Raw genomic sequence first — 19,026 nt, forward strand, 5'->3', positions numbered from 1 at the left:
TCCTAACTCATTCGTAGCTAGTCGTGGGTTGATCGTAAGTGATTCCTGCAATTCGTGAACTCCCGAAAAATCGTGACCAGATTTTGAACGTGTTTAAAATTTTGCCAGGACCTCCAAGACTGAATTTAATCGCAGTTGACTCGTTACAGCGTCGTAGTGCGTTCTTGTGCGTCGTAATGGAATCGTAGGTAATTCGTGACTCAATCGGGAAATCGGTGATCACCTGATCTGTCTACGAATCAACTACGACGTTGTCAAGACTATCACGAGTTCACCCCGAGTGAGTTGCGAGCCCGCTAAGATTCTCGCGATTTAGTTACGAAACAGTTACGATTTTCGGAGAATTGGTGTGGTATATAAACAGAGCTTCTCGATTTTCAGTCATTCAGTTGTAAGAGCTTTCTATGAATAATAGGTAATTTGCTTATAATCAAAAATGGCAAGTAAAGGCAGGGCAGGGGGAAGATAAGTAAGAAAACAATACTACAGCTGCTCTTCGTCGAACTTCCAATTTTGATTTGGCGCCAAAAAAGGAAAGGAGGCCATGTACACAGAAGAATGCAGGTCACATTGTAACTAATGATCAATATCAATAGATATTGGCGCCTTATTCATGAATGCGTTCGGTGAGGTCCTAGCTAAGTCGTGACCGATCTGCATCGTTCGTAGTACAGTCGCAGTAGATTCTTACACATCGTAGTGAAGTCGCGACCCCATTCGCAAGAGTTCAACCGAACCCCACGATTCGTCGGAACTCAATCGTACCAGTGTCGTAACTGAATCGTAGACTGTCACGAGTCTTCCCGATTCAATACATGTGATAAATCGTAGCGAATCGTGGGCTTGTTTTCGTGGTGGAATAGGGCCATAACATATTATGGAATTGTAAAATAATTATATATTAATATTCAGTAAGTGACCGTGAATGTTAGTCCTAAATAATATTTAAATGATTAAAAAATCAATGCCATTCGGAGACGGTTAATATTTCCCCATTTGTCTGACAAGTTTTCAAGATTTTTTTTGCAGATATTGCTAACGGTATTTCGAAAACTGGAAAAACAATATTTCACGGTTTTAAAGTGACAAACATATCAGTAATGTTAAATTATTTTCATTAATTTCATAAACAATCTCACTGTGAAATAAATATGAATTATTTTTGTTGTAAAGCTGAATTTTTGTATCTTCTATATGCATATGTGTAGTTCTGTGCATACAGTGAAAAAGGTAATCCACACCGATCAGATAACACAGAGTAGCTGGATTGATTTCGACAAAAGAGCTACACAAATAATTGAAACTCTGAAAAAGGATGACATAAAGATCGCCGTCCTAGGGAGGTAAAAATACACACTACGCTTCCTCTTCCTCTTCATCTACCCCCCAAATACTACTACTACTACTTCTATTACTACTACTACTACTACTACAACTACTACTGCTACTACTACTTCTTCTTCTACTACTACTACTTCTACTACTACTTCTTCTTCTACTACTACTACTGCTACTGCTGCTACTACAACCACTACCCTTTATTACTACTTCTACTACTACTTCTACTACGTCTACTACAACAACTACTACTACTACTACTTCTACAACTACTACTACTACTACAACTACTACTACTTCTACTACAACTACTACCACTACTACTACTACTACTACTACTACTACTACTACTACTACTACTACTACTACTTCTACTACTACTACGTCTACTGCTGCTACTACAACCACTACTACTATTACTATTTCTACTACTACTTCTACTACTACTACTTCTACTACAACTACTACTACTACTACTACTACTGCTATTACTACTACTACAACAACAACAACCACAACAACAACGACAACAACAATAACAACTACTACTATTACTACTTCTACTTCTACTAATACTACTACTACTTCTACTACTACTTCTACTACTATTACTACTACTACTACTTCTACTACTACTACTACTACTACTACTACTACTACTACTACTACTACTACTACTACTACTACTACTTCTACTACGTCTACTACTACTACTACTACTACTTCTACTATAACTACTACTTCCACTACTACTACTACTACTACTACTACTACTACTACTACTACTACTACTACTACTACTACTACTACTACTACTACTACTACTTCTACTACTACTACTACTACTACTACTACTACTACTACTACTACTACTACTACTACTACTACTACTACTACCACTACTACTACTACAACTACTACTACTACAACTACTACTACAACAACTACTACTACTACTACTACTACTACTTATGTGCTACCACTACTACTACTTATACTAGTACTACTAGTACTACTACTACTGCTACTTCTACTACTATTTTTACTCATAATACTATAACAACTTCGAACTGTACTACTACTACTACACGTCTACTACTAATCAACATCTTATTTATATAATGATACATACTTTTTTGAATTATATGTTTTAGCACTTCGACTGGCAAGAGTACGGTGATAAATGCATTGTTAGGTGAAAGAGTTGTACCCGAAGGAAAAGGAATTATTACAGAGTGTGCCATTCGAATTTCTGGGGTTGATTTTGATAATGGGTATTGGATCAACGAGAATGAACCAAATGAGCAGAAAGATATGAACGTAAGGAAATATGTGTAATTTACAATTTATAAATAAACGACATAAACGGAATTTTTAGACATGAATACCGATAACAATTAACAATTAAACCTAATGGTCATACAGATATGTCTGTATTTCAGAGTCTAGTGGCTGAATCAACCAAAAACGCAAGCGGTATACAGATTTATTTACCAAAGGCGAAACACATATTTCTTGCAAACGAATTCGTGATTATAGACAGGTATCTTTTTTATATATTTGAGACGATCAAGCAAAATAAGATGCTAAGAGAGAGTGAGTATTAGAGAAGGAATGATAATGGAGTCACAAAAATGGAAACGGAAAGACAAAAAGTGAGTGAGATAGAGAGAGAGAGAGAGAGAGAGAGAGAGAGAGAGAGAGAGAGAGAGAGAGGGAGAGGGAGAGAGAGAGGGGGGGTAAGTGCGCTAGTGAGGTTGTGGGTGAGTGAGGAATGGAAGACGGGAGAGAGAAAGATGGAGAGAGAAATGGGGGGGGGGGGGGAGAAATAGGTAGCATGCTTTGCGGGACTGGAGGAAATAACAGGTCAGTGGTGAAAACTGAAATAAGAGGGGATTAACCTTAGAAAAGACTTACAATTATGGCTATGGCTAGCGAGTAGCAAGATAGCTGCAAGAGGCGGGGGCGAAACGCAAACGTACCCACGGAATGTTTATGGAGGAAATGTTGAATAAATAAGAATCAGAGAGAGAGAGAAAGAGTGCGATAAGACGACCCAAAGATGTTGATGGATGGCGCTTAAGAAGTATATAGTTGGTAGCCTCTTTTTCTGTATATTCGGCCACGTAAGAGTTTATTTTTTATACATAATGAAAACAATTTTAACACAAGTTAGATATTTGATTTTTTATGTTTTTAAAAATAAATGAAGGTTATATAAAATACATATCCGATATTTCCTTAAAAGCATCCCAATTCAAGGAAGGCACTATAACAACCTCGATTTGTTGGTATCTTTCCATCAATCAGTTCTGTCAACATTTTGATAGGATCACGCTAAGCTTTGTAATAGTTTGTATATAAACACTAATATACTGTTTAAAAGAGAACATTTTCAAAATAATTGGCATTTGCACAACATGTGAAGCAAAGTTTGCTTCGTGTTTACCACAATTTTATTTGTTCGAAACAAAATATAAAATTAATGCGTTTTGAACAAAAAAAGCAACTTATATTTGATAGAATTTTGTAACTAAAGATAAATAACTCAAGTTTTCTTACAAAAATGTCATACATTGCCTTAAAAATGGGGTTGGTCGAATCTATAGGAAATAATGGAACCATGGGAAAGACGGATATAACTTTTTATATCGAGGATTTACATACGCAAAATCAAATCATATGCATTTCAGCCCAGGTATTGGTGCCAAGAAAGATCTGGACACTTGTGTTTCGAAATACTGCAAAGATTCTGATGTGTTTGTGTTGGTAATCAACGGAGAAAGTGCAATGCGAAATGACGTAATGTTATCTCATATTATCATATTTTATGCTGATGTTTTTGAGTGTGTTAAGTGTTCAGTATACGATTTTCTTTCCGAAGTTGAGGCTCTGTCCTGTTTAGTTGTTGATAAACTTAACGTTTAATGAAAAATAAAAAGTACTCACAAAACACTGAGGAAGATTGATTAAGCTTCGACAATATTAAAATTTGCCATGAAAACATATTAATAAAAGCAGATATTCAAAACAATTATGTATTTAAAATTTTGGCGTAAGGAACACCTTTAAATGTCTCCTGAAGATGAACCTTTTATACAAATACAGACAGATATACTGTACACTGTATTTCTTTCAGGAAAGAGAATTCTTTGTACGTTTTCGCAAAGATATATCACCGCCCAATATTTTCATCCTGATAAATAGATGGGATTGCTGTGAAAATGATAAAGATGTAGACAAGCTCACGAAAAAACACCTTGACACTTCTTCAGAACTATGGGAAGACCTTAAACTCAGCGTGCCATTAAACAAAAGAGTTTTCTTCGTATCGGCGAAAACTTCACTCGAGTCAAAAATGCAAGGTATCATAATTTGAATGAGTTCTACTACTTCTTCTACTTATACTACTCCCACTTCTGGAACCATTACCTCAACAACAACAACAACAACTACTACTACTACTACTACTACTACTACTACTACTAATTCGACTACTACTCCTACTACTAAAACTACTACTACTACTAAAACTACTACTACTACTACTTCTACTACTACTACTACTACTACTACTACTACTACTACTACTACTGCTACTACTCTACTACTACTACAATGACTACTACTATTACTTGCACTTCTTCTCTATTTACTTCTGGTGCCTCTGTTACATTCCGCTCCTCCTGCTACATTCTACTGCTTTCGCTGCTGCTGCTTCGATGTTACTTGTGATTCTACTCGTTCTTCTTTAGCTTCTGTTGCTACTTCACCTGCTTTTGATGCTATTGAAACTGCTGCTACTGTTCCTACTACTCCAACAATTATTACTGCGACCATTTAATAATAAGAATAATGATATTTATTTATACTATTAATGGACATTGAATATATATTTATACTAATTATTTGTGTTTTCAATTTTATAATACTAGTACTTGAAATAATTAATAATAATGCAACATGCACTTTCAGGTTTGGGCGAACACGTCCAAGGCAAAGGAAGCAACGAATTTGAAACTTTTCGGGAAGTCATGACGGTAATTAGTAGTACCTACCTTAACGTAAAATATATATCACTCGCGATATTAAATATCAAACGGTTGGAATTCAAAATGCCTGTTTTGTAATGAAATTAGGTTAACCGTGTCCTTTAAGTTTGACATAAATATATTTATTGGTTACAAAAACGATTGCCACAGCGAGCAATATATAGTACGTATGTATGTTTTAATCAAATAAGCTACCATCTTATCTTATCATGTTCAATAAATATATAGTAGTTTATAAAACACATGCCGCGATTGCAAAAAGGCATAATAATTGTCAAACTATCGATTCACAGTTGGTGATTAATCAAAATTATTTTTTTGTAGACATGACTTTTTAACAATGTATTTTAATCAAATGCATTAACATAATTTACTCATAACTCATTATTGAACTGCTCATACTTAACACGAAAAAAAGAGAATAATGCGAAGCGTTAATTTTGGCGATTGTATATATTGGCCATATATGATGATCTGATACTTGCATTACGATAAGTATATATTCGTAGTTTCATAATATTACATCTAGCCGAGTGGCAATTAGACCGTGGATGACACATTTAAAACGCTCAGTTGAACAAAGCGTTCAAATAACTACCTTTTTCAACATTTCAGATATTGTAATTGTATTTTCATTCAAAACAAGGGCATTCTAATTACTCGCGTCAATTATGCGTGTTTTAAATTGATATTAGGCTATATATTTTTCACGCAAGAACTGGAGTGTCCCTCTTACTTTACATTTTCATTGTTTTTGCAGAAATGATCGATGTTTTAAAGTATTGTTTTATTTTTCCCGACAGTCATATCCTTGTTATTTAATTCTTTTCTATTAGGACGAGTTAATATTTATATCGCGTAACGGGTTTTTTTTACCTTGCATTAATGCAGACCGGCTTAGTTCATGACAATACAAATTTCGTTTTTCAACAGATACGTATGTGTCGGATTGAACGTGTTCGTTGTAATTTTATTTACAATACTAGTAGTTATTTGTTAATTATTTATATAGTACACTTCTCGTTAATAGTCATACGCTGGTTTAAGATTGCGAGATTAAAAATATTAACATGGAAATTAAAGATACTCGCACTAAATCTGACGTTTTTAAAAACTTCCTTTAAAGATTGTTAACTATTGAATTGAAGCTAACTTGATGATTGATTTTTTTACCTCCGTGGATGAAGTAAATGTTATTATACAAGCGTCTGCCTACTGTTGAAATCTTATTTTACATTGTCAAGTTGCAGTATAGAAAATAATCATAATACATAGGGTCATTGCCGAGCCTTCTGGATAAAAGCTTGACATTGATGATACAAAAAATAGAAGTAATGTTTCTGCTGGTACTGCGTGCCTTACTCCGTCCGAGCTTTTTGGGGCTGTTGTTTTTTATCATTCATCAAGCAAAACAAATCACGACGATAAGACAATGAATCTTAGAGATTAAGATCACATTTTGAAGTGAAGTATCAAATATTTAAATAGTACAGCTTTTCTGGTTGTACCATCGCCATTTATTATGCAAGTTTAAAAACACTCATGACAAATGTAAGGCATGTGGAGTCAGCACTGTCTCGCATGTAACACCCGTCTCCTAAGCTTAAATGTCAATGACAAACTAGATACAAGTGATATTACTTTGGAGTTATAACGCATTTCCGGAGTGTAATTGTATCATATATGATTCATGTGCCCTTACCACTAATGTTTGTAAAGTAACGCCGGAATTTCGTATGCATTACCCATATCAGTTATTCAAACGACTAAACGTCGCCACAACACAGCTTGTCCTCGTTGTTGCGATAGTATTAATCTACAATATTTACCACCTCATACCACAAAATGGTCGTCATCTTAACACACCCGTCGCCTGTAAAATGATATCCTTGCTCAAAGTCGAGGTCATACGATGTAATGCTTACCAACGATACACTTGTTACCGAATCGTTTATAAATCAAAGTACTGACAGTACTGGTGTGACGATGCTTTTGAAGAGGATGGATTTTACAGCATCAATTTAAGTTTATCTACATCACAACAATTGTGTTTGCGGGTGCGAAAAAAAACTGGTTACTAAAAAATTATGCCAAAAAAATAATTTGGGTACGAAACAAAATTTGGGTACGAAGAAAATTGGGAAAACACAAAATTTGGGTAGGAAAAAAAATTGGTTACGAAAAAAAATTTGGGTACGACAAAAAATTTGGGTACTTAATAAATGGGTACAAAAAGATTGGGTACGGAAAAAATTGGAGGTACGGGGAAGTAATACCCGTGGGGAACATGACCCACAATCGCACATTCTCGGCCCTTTCCGTCAAACATCGGATGAGTACCTCGAAGGCAATAGTATGAATACACATTTCGGAATCGGTTATGAGTTCCTACCTACGCGCGTCAAAATGTTAGCGAAGTATGTTAACAAAGCAGTAGCCTGTCAGGAATGTTTGAAATAAGCTAGTAAATTGAAGAACTGTACAGAAAATATGTTAAATAGGCAACGGCGATATTTTTCTCCGCCACATAATTGTTTATAGTTTGATATCACACAATGAAAGTGAAAAAAGAACTGTCAAAAATGACAACCGGTCAACGTGTTGTTTTTGCTGGCAAGAGAGGGCGATTACACTCAGTGTGTTCACATTTTACCCTAGGCTTTGCCAATGACCTTTATAGTATGGGTGGCTTTGTTATTATTTATTGCTATCATGTAACTGCATGATTGTGTATATGTTTACAATACACAAAGCATAAATAATGATATACATTACTGATTGAGCTTATAATAACTATAGCCAGGTCAACAAAGGACTTAAAATACAATAGTTTGTCCTGATTTCATGAAGACTTGAGCTATTTATGCACATAGAGTATTAAGATATGGGGTGATCGACAAATAAAAAGTATTTTTGATCTGTGCTGTGCAGGCTCTTTTTCCATGACTGTGAAAGTTAAATTTTCATGTGAAAAGGATGTCAATTTTTTTCTGAAGCATTTCATTCAACCATTGCATATATTGAACTGTTCTGCATATTATTTGCCATTTTGATAGGTGTTTATTAGGTGATCTACAGGAGATGACCAGGGTGCCAGAGAAAAGGGATATACATTTGAGATCAGGTCAGGGCTCCGTATAAAAGTGGTTAAATGGTATACATTTTATAAATGGCCAGTGCTGAAGAGAAAATGGGCATATATTTCCGAAAATTTTACCATTTAAAAATGTTTAAATACCGCTTGACTAAGGCTCTTAATTCATCAAGCATTACATTTGTACTATATCTTTTTAACACTAAACAAGAGGGCCATGATGGCCCTGTATCGCTCCACTGCAGAAAAAAAGGCTGAAACAAATATTATCGGCATGTGCAAATACTTAAATATAGGCCCTATTCAAGCACATGTACACTTTTGTGACCCCCTGGGCTGGGTCAAATTTAACCCCAGGGGCATAATTTGAGCAAACTTTGTAGAGGACTACTATATCTCACTACATACAAAATGTGGTAGCCCTAGGTCCTAGAGTTAAGGACAAGAATATTTTTAAAGTTTTCACAAAATAAGCAAGATATAAGCTTATAATTATGTTCAATTTTGTGACCCGCGGATCAGGGTCAAATTTGACCCAAAGGGCATAATTTGAACAAACTTGGTAGAGGACTATAAGATTTTACTGCATACCAAATTTGGTAGCTATAGTCCGAATGGTTTTCGACAAGAAGATTTGTAAAAAATTCACAAAATAGGCGCTTTATAAGCGTTTATTCAATTGTGTGAACCCCGGGGCAGGGTCAAAGTTGACCCCAGAGGCATATACCAATTTTGGTAGCCCTAGGCCCAATGGTTATGGACAAGTAGATTTTTTAAAGTTTTCACAAAATAGGCCCCATATAAGCGTATGTTCAGTTTTGTGACCCCCCGGGCAGGGTCAAATTTGACCCCAGGGGAATAATTTGAACAAACTTGGTAGAAAACTATTAGATGTCACTACATTCCAAATTTGATAGCCCTATGCCTTACGGTTAAGGACAATGAGATTTTAAAGTTTTCACAAAACAGGCACTATAATCGATTTTGTGGCCCCCAGGGCAGTGTCAAATATTACCCCTGGGGCATAATTTGAACAAACTAAGTAGAGGACTATACAATGTCACTACATACCAAATTGTGTAGCCCTAGGCCTAATGGTTATGGACAAGTATTTTTTTTTTAAACCTTTCACAAAATAGGCATTATATAAGCATATGTTCAATTTTGTGACCCCGGGGCAGGGTCAAATTTGACCACAGGGATAAAATTTGAACAAATTTGGTAGAGGACTATTAGATGTCACTACATACCAAATTTGATAGCCATGGGCCGGATGGTTATGGACAAGAATTTTTTTAAGTTTTCACAAAATAGGCCTTATATGAGCATATGTTCAAGTTGTGACCCCCCGGGGCAGGGTCACATTTGACCCCAGGGATAAAATTTGAACAAATTTGGGAGAGGACTATTAGATGTCACTACATACCAAATTTGATAGCCCAAAGCCCGATGGTTATGGACAAGAGATTTTTAAAGTTTTCACAAAATAGGCCTTATATAAGCATATGTTCAATTTTGTGACCCCCCGGGGCAGGGTCAAATTTGACCACAGGGGTATAATTTGAACAAACTTGGTAGAGAACTATAAGATGTCACTACATACCAAATTTGGTAGCCCTAGGCCCAATGGTTATGGACAATTAGTTTTTTAAGTTTTCACAAAATAAGCCCTTATAAGCATATATTCAATTTTGTGACCCCCAGGGTAGTTTCAAATTTGACCCAAGGGGCATAATTTGAACAAACTAAGAAGAGAACTATTACATGTCACTAGATACCAAATTTGATAGCCCTATGCCATACGGTTATGGAGAATAAGATTTTTTAAGTTTTCACAAAAAAGGCCTTATATAAGCATATGTTCAATGTTGTGACCCTCGGGGAATGGTCAAACTTGACTATAGGGGCATAATTTGAACAAACTTAGTAGAGGACTATAAGATTCCACTACATACCACATTTGGTAGCCCTAGGCCCAATGGTTATGGACGAAAAGATTTTTAAAGTTTTCACAAAATAGACCCTATATAATCATATGTTCAATTTTGTGACCCCCGGGGCAGGGTTAAATTTGACCCCAGGGGCATAATTTGAACAAATTTGGTAGAGGACTAGTAGATGGCTCTACATACCAAATTTGATAGCCCTGAGCCCAATGGTTATGGACGGAAAGATTTTGTAAGTTTTCACAAAATAGGCCTTATATAAGCAAATTGTCAATTTTGTGACCCCCGGGGCAGGGTCAAATTTGACCCCAGGGGCATAGTTTGAACAAATTTGAAAGAGGTTCACTCCAGAAACATTCCTGAGAAATTTCATCAGAATTGGACTAGTAGTTTAGGAGAAGATGTTTAAAGGAAAAGTTAATGCACGCACGCTCGGACGGACGCACGCATGACGGACACAGGACCATGACATAAGCCCCGCTGGCCTTTGGCCAGTGGAGCTAAAAATAATATTTAAAGTACAAATGTAATCTACCAATGTGTACAGATACTACTTGAAGTGATATTATGGGCATCTAACAGTTTATAGGTGTCTATCGCAACCGTTGTTTATTTTTGGTGTTTTCACTTCATATACACTTATATTTTTTAATGCAGCACCAACATACTAAAACAATATACCGGAAAGAGAAAAATAATGCATTTGAATATCAACCGTACTTTTGTTACACAACTGATCATGCATGTACGATTTGAACCTAAATTAAGTTTTAGTGCAGATTCGTTCATACGACACAAAGACATAATTTTGTTTTAAGGATCATTTCGGCTTACAGGATGGTGGGTCACGTAAGAATATCGAATAAAAAATATTTTTTTAAAAACAACTGGTAGCAAGATCAGTTGCAGATAATTGATCAGTAACCACATTTTAACTCTTTTGACCTGTTTATTCTTTTCAGCTCAGTTCAACAGTACAAAATGCCCATAATGTCACTTTAACATATATTTGACTGTGTTGAATGAAGGAACTAGTTAAAATTCCCATTAGAAAAAAAGATCAGGTGTTGAAACATTCATTGCCTGAAGCTCTGACTCTGGAGCTTTGTTAATATATCTTTAAACACACTGATTAAAGAAGTTAAACAATACATTGGTACAACAGAGGGAAAATCATCCCCTCTAAACAACATGCTACATAATTATGTTTAATCTTTTTGGATCTGTATCTGGGTCTGGATAGGTACACACCTTAAGGTATGCGCGCTGTTGGAGAGAGATGGGAGTGACTTTTATTTTGGATTTAATTTAATTCACTGAAATTCATCACTGAAGTTACAGTATGATCTTATTTGATATAGATGTACATGATTGTATCACGCAACATATATTAAATAATTATCAGTATAAATTACTGTCATGATTTCAGTATTATTTAAATGATTTCACTCAAGTTTATCATTCATATACATTAATTATGTAAATATTATGATCTATAAAAGTATACTTGATGCAAACATATTTGAAATAATACAGTTTGATATACTGTATATAATTACACATCCAAGCAGTCCATCAAACCATTGCAACCGAGCCACCTGGTGTGCCAATGCACCAGCAGAAAAGTCAAATGCCTTCTAACTTAGTGCATTTTCTATTTTATAACATCTAAATTAGTTACAGGTACATGTTTACATTTGTATGTGTTTGAAAAAATGTATAATCTTTAATTACATCATCTGACCATGCATGTCCTTGATTTCAAAACCAAGGCCCTGGTCTGACACATTGATAACATTAACATTAAACTGTTACCATGCTTCTAAAATTAATTTTTATTAAACTATGTAAGGCAATCTAAATCAGGCACTGATTTTTCTTTTTTTCAAACAGTCATATATCAGTTGTGGCCTCTCGGAAATGACCCATTTGTGCTTACTTGTCACAATCTTAAAACTTTCCACATTTCAAAAATAGCAAATCTGGATTTAGGTGATCTTCAATGGTACATTTACACTTTAGCTGTGTCACAAGAGTGCTGGTAAAGACAAGTCACATATTTAAATCTAGGCCATGTCAAACTCAAAGTGTCTAAGACAAATGAAAGATGTGTTCGTAACTTATTGTCACATTGTTTACTACTGCTGTTAGTTTTTAAAATAATATAACTGATGACCATCATGTGAGAGAAAATTCACATTATCTCAGTATATCAGTTCGGCAGCCTTGTAGATAACAAAGTTGGCTAGTTTTCAACGCCGCTTCTGGGGATCAAACTTGCAGCGCAACCTCCTGCAATCAAAGTTGACACTCTACCACTAGGCATTTAGGTAGATTCTGAAATTGTTTGATCCGTCGAGAGCAACCAAACCAAAAATTAAGTCAAATATTGCCGACTCAGTTTTATTGAGTCTGTTCATGAGAGATAATGGAAGGTGCAACATCTCTCACGCCCCCTAGCATCGCCTTAAGCAGTATTCAATTCTCAACACGAAAGTGCTGGAGTCATTGATCCCGAGCATGCCGAGGGACCAGAAAAAAACCCACTGGATTAATGTTTGAAATAAAATCAATTATTTTGATTAATGACAATTCTAATATTTGAGCCAGGTCACATGAAAGGGCAGTCTAATCAGAAATCAATTAAACTATTTGTTATTGTCAGAAAACCGCTTTTAAGCAAAACAGCTTTCAAGCGACTGCAGGCTGATCTGGATCCAAACTGGCCTCAATCGCTTTAATGTCTCTTTCCTGTGACACAGTTCATTTAACTTTAAAATGATATCAAGTACTAAAATAGAAAGAAGAACGAATACAAACCAGTAATTTGAGTAAAGAGTTTGTTATCAATGTTGAATTTCAGGACAGCTTGGTGATCTGCAAATCCCATATGATATGTTGATATCGGGTATCATAGTCAATCAATAAGTCGCAAAATGCTCAAATAGAATTTATAAAGCAAAATGTGACTTAAATTGATACTAAAAATACCAGTATGCCAGTTTTGCCGTGTCAAGATCCAGAAAGTCTATCATTCACATCGAATATATCCTTCGAATTCCATCCATTGTTGTCATTAGCGGAGATTTAGTGAATAAATAATTCATATATCCTAAATGACAGTTTCTAAATAGCCAAACAAGCCGATTTATGCTGTAAGAAAGTTTTGACAAGAGTGCAACATTTTCTCATGGGCGCGGCCATTGTTGTATGTTGAGGCACGAACGACAACTCTGCTGTCAGAGAATGTTAACAATAAAAATCAGCGAGGTATTCCGATTAGAAAAACCGAGTTATCTCAATCGGACTGGCTCGGTCTTTTACATAGGTCGCCATTCTGAAGATTTTTTTCATGGTATCATAACTTAGACGATGCTGAAGCAACATCGTCAAAAATGAACACCGTATAGTACAGTTATTCAAAACTATCAAATATTTAATAACATCGTTAGAGGTTTCAAGAAGGCAAGGGCCAGAGAGCCAGATGAATAACACCGTACAATATATTTTCAAAATGTGTATAAAAGTAAATCTCTAACTTGTATCATGTCCTTAACACTATCAGGTTATTTAGCCTCTTCTTCGGGTACACGTCTTCTGCCTCTAAGGACTTAATTGAATTCTTCCGCTTTGTAGAACCCTTTACCTTGTTGAGGTATTTATTCCATATGTCCATATTTTCTGGGCCAAAAACTACGTGCAATTGAATAATCGTATAACAAATCAAGGACAAATGCGTTGAATGACATGCGCCACGCACTCCGCTTTAAGGACTATGTCACACTGTAGGATAAAACTTAGCTGTCCTTTATTCTGTCATTTTTTAAGATCCATATGTCTCTTTAATCCGGTCTTTCTATACTGTACATTATAAATTTCTATTTTTTAATCGCAGTTTATTTCTTGATGTTTATTGATTGTCATATTTATTTTGCATTATTGATATAAGGCTTTTCATCACGAAATAAACTCTTAGAAGATAATTATTGTGTGAATACAAAATGTCTCTTAAATCCTTTTTTAGATATGTGTCTATTCAGTATATTTTTCAGGAGTGTCTGTCAAAGTGTGCTGTTGAAACAAAATTTTACAAACACATACAGAGCGGGATTGACATGTGCGTTGAAATCTGCAATAAGATCGACATGTTCGAAACTTGCATCAGGTATTTTAAAAAGAAAGTATAATAGCATTTGATAGTTTTTAATAATATCCAAAAGTAACGAAGTTTTTCTATGTGATTTTGGAGTGTGTATTATTTAGTAAAAACTATTATAATGACCCACTGTCTCAGAAGTCCTCTCAACGTACCATGACAACCGACCTCAACATTGATAACATGTCGCGGGAAAAATATGTCATTCGTTTCAAGGTAATTATGGACACGCGAGGTTTTCCTTCTTTTTTATAAAGTGAAAACATTTGCAATAAATACATGTTTTTGCTACATTATAAATAAAGACATAAATGAGTTCAAATACTTCACATAAAACCGTCTTGTTGCGTGCCAATTCCAGGTTACTTATTTTAAAGTCAAGCTCAAAGTGAACACTTGGTTATTGTGCATGGCGACATGATCACCATATAAATAAAACGTGTTTTGTGCAAAGAAACATTTAAGGTAAAGATAACACTTGACTGTGTTGCTCATCACTGACATGGATGTCGTTAAGATACATGCTATTGTCCGACCAAAAACTTTGCCGTAAATGATATCATTGAAAATAATTGGCACACATGACTATCATATAAAGGCGAAAATAAAAGTATTAGTTTCGTTTTATACAACCTTCACAGTTTTATACATTTCACTGCTCATATTGAAGTTATTTCTCTTTGTAAACGAACAAACGAATACTCATTTATGTTAGAAAGTTCATTTACATGTCACAAAATGTTTTTAAATTAACGGAAGTATGCAAAAATGAAACGTTTACAGTTTCAAAGTATTCTACACGTAAATGGTCGTCTTATTAAGCCCTGCAGGTGGTTTAATCGCAAGAATCATTTTAATGAGAATACATCAGAAAACAATTTGGCCTATGTTCATATCGTTTAAGTATAACATGAAAATACATTATATGTGACGTCGTCAGCGAAAATCAGTCTTGTGTACGCTGACGTTTATGTCGGGAAATCGCGAGATAAAAATCTTGTACGAAAATGCGCTGGATATTTCGTCTTTTTCATACAATTTCTCGGCTTATAATTTATGACATGCTTTGAAAATTTCCACAATATAGCATGAATATGTTCTTTAAACACTGGCACAATTGGTGGTTTGTAATCCGCTTATTTAATTCAAATTATTCCCCTTGAAAGACACTGTTTCGTTTGAGCAGTTCACAGGTAGCGCAACCTGTCTCGTAGTGTTCATTTTCAATGGCTATTAAACGCTGTAAATCAAAATGACATCGTGTACTAATGGATGTCTTCAATCGAAGAAGGTTCGGAAATGATATTTCCACATGCTTAAAATAGGTAAGTGAAAGATATATGTGTATTTTGGCTTTGTGATTAATTTTCGCGACTCGCAAGTTTGACCCGGAAGTAAACTGTACGATAGCAACTGAATTGTTTACATGAAATGGTGGAAGATTTAAATTTGACTTTAAAATATCATGTCTCAACACCAACACTATTCCATGTGAAATTTCACAAGATCAGGACACTTCGTTTTTATATTTAAATGATTTTTCGAATGTAAATGAACTTTATTTTGAAACTTCTTACCCCGCTACTCAAGATTTGTTTTATGTGGTAGATGATTATGAAAGCACAGGAGTTTGAAATTCTATCAATACAGCTAATCTGATGGCTAAATAAAAAAAATACCCCTATATAGTATAAGACTAGTCTTTATACTCTATAGGGGTATACTTATTTTTTATTAAGCCATTAAATTAGCTATATTGATAGAATTTCAAACTCCTGTGATGAAAGTGACCTTGAGTCAAACCATGATGAGTCTGATATTGATATTGATGTAGAAGCTGTCAAAAAAACACATCAGATACTGCGTTTACTGAAAAGTCTGAACTTCATGTGGCAGAAGCTGATAAACAAATTTAAACAAATATAAGGTTGACTTTTTAAAAATGTTTAAGCACAAATTTAATTAATAATTATTATTATAAAAAAGTGTTATGTAGATAAATAACCAATAATTTGATATTCTACAGGTTGGGAAGTTACGGTCTTGGCGAACAGCATTCTCACTTTCAGTGTGACAACTGTTGCGGCCAAAATAAAAACAACATAGTCATCTGGTACCTTCTGTGGAGAGTTCTTGTAGGTAATAACAAGCCCTTGGTTATTGTGTTTCTGATAGATTTTTTTAATATTGAGAAATTAATTTAGCTAAACCTGTTGTTAAAAATATTTGTTTGCAGTAATGCAATTGCAAAATGGTAAAGCATGTTGATATGTAGTAAATATGTTTAAAAAACAATTACTCTGGTATCAATCCCAAAAGGAAAATTCTCTTAAAATAATATATTGAAATGAGTCAACATTTTTGAGTCATTCAATTACTACAAAATACATATTCTAAATTGTAGCCTGACCTTTTTTAATAATTATTTTTTAACATTTCAGGTTTACACAGAATCATCACACTAAGCTTTATGTTGATAAGACATACAAAGTTTACACCAGATTGGCACTTTGGCATCTGGAAGTCAAAGTGGAGGTAAATTCCTTATCACAGTATGGTGTATGTGACCTGCATGATCCTTCTTGATAAACCGTGTTTGCATTTTCATAGGTCTATCCAGTTGTATAGTTCTGCCATGTAATAAAATATAAAAATAATAAAACATAAATTAATTAAAAATAGTGTGTAGGTACTTTATGTCTTGTAACAGGAAAATAAATATTCATTTTAATAGTTTCAGCTGTTTTATTGGTATGAAATTCTTGATATGGCAAACAAAATCCAATGCAAAATCATCCTTAAAACTTTGTAGTTTTCTATTACAACAACAATAAAAAAATAATAATTTGATAATAGGAAAACTATATTTTGCAATTGTTTCTTAATTAAATGGTAATCTTGATACAGAAACTTCAATGCAGAAATGTTGTCTTATGTCGCTGCGTCTGTGGGGTTATCGTCAAGGACGGGCCACAACATCCCCCAGCTTGGGGGAGACTCTTGCAATCCTGTTGTTATCTAAGACAGGAAAGATTACCCAACGACATTGTTTCACCACATAAAGAATGTCACCAAATTTCATCAATTTCCATGTGTCAGCGGAGCATCCCGGTGTTGTGGAATGCAGGGAATTTAGTGACTCACCAGTAGTCAGAATCACTCTCAGGAAGGTATCGAAAGTGAATGTTAATGTGAGCTGTGACAACCTGCCATAAGAAATGTTTGCGAAAGGGCTCGATCTGGACCATCAGTGGTATTTATTTGAAAACTAACGTGAATTCTGTCGCATAGATGAACCAAAAACTTGACATGTCCGAAACGCGCTACTGGTGAGCAACAAAAAACAGACTGTGCCCCCCCAAAAAGAAGATGCATTAAGATGCGCATCTGATCTTCTCTGATGGTGCCAAAACAATTACATACATCATGTATCAGTGTTTATTTTGGCCAAGGTATTGGGTGATATATTTTCCCACAAACAATGCAAAAAATCCTCTATTCCTAGGAAAGCTAAAACATGTATACGATTGCTGAATGTGTCAGTTGATACAGGTTTTGAAATGTTCAATGCAAACTTTTGTTGTTCTAATTGCACAAGCTTGTTTTCAAGTTTTTTATATCTCATATTTACAAAACAAAAATCATTTTTTCCATGTAGATCTAACCATGCAATTGTTTTCACCTTATGGACACAGACTGCCTATCAGAAAAACTGGAAAAAAATCAGTGTGAATATTGTATTTATTTATGTTTTACAATGAAAATCCTATATTTTTGTTTGTTTGCTACATTGTTTCCATAGTAACAAAAACAAACAATTTTTATGTTTAAGTTATTGTTTATTTTCTTTTTTTCTCTATCAGAAATAATGATAAATAATGATTATTTCATTTACTGAAACATTTAGTATCCAAGTGTACTTTCAACCAACACTTTTTAATGCTGTGTTTTTCCATTCTGTTGTGTTTGAGGTTACATTATACTTAAATACACATGTAACTGAACAAAAGAAGGAAATTGTTCATGGAACACACACATTATTGATTGTTATCGTTTAACTAGTTACAAAACAGTGAAATTAATGTTGTGTTTGCCTTTAAACAAACACTTGATTGAAAATACAATTCATAGATTTATAAAAGGCGTGATTGTGTGCTCTGGTGATTATTAACATGTAGATTGGTTACCATAGCAACACAAATGGTACATTTTAAATATCCATAATGCTGTTGTCAGTTTATTGCACTAAAGGAAAGATTATTGTTTTAATAAAACAATGTGCTTGTTGTTTGAAAATCTTCGTTGATTTTTGGATTAAATGATAACTGTGATAATAGTGACGGTAAAATGTAGGGTTGGTCACTTTGGAAGGTCATAAAATTAGTTTTGAATGTGATAAATAAAAAATCTATATCATTTTTGTGAACTACAATGTTCAGA

At 34.5% G+C, this 19,026-nt stretch overlaps 1 long non-coding RNA gene across 1 annotated transcript; it reads left to right on the top strand.

Annotated features, from left to right (window-relative positions):
- The first annotated feature begins 15,514 nt into the window (after positions 1–15,514).
- On the top strand, positions 15,515–18,816 carry LOC127867575 (uncharacterized). Its single transcript, XR_008043567.1, has 4 exons — positions 15,515–15,911; positions 16,613–16,725; positions 17,028–17,121; positions 17,494–18,816. It is a non-coding gene; the product is annotated as an uncharacterized LOC127867575 (long non-coding RNA).
- The last annotated feature ends 210 nt before the right edge of the window (positions 18,817–19,026 follow it).

The sequence above is a fragment of the Dreissena polymorpha genome, chromosome 1, assembly GCF_020536995.1.
Source record: "Dreissena polymorpha isolate Duluth1 chromosome 1, UMN_Dpol_1.0, whole genome shotgun sequence".
Lineage (NCBI taxonomy): Eukaryota > Metazoa > Mollusca > Bivalvia > Myida > Dreissenidae > Dreissena > Dreissena polymorpha.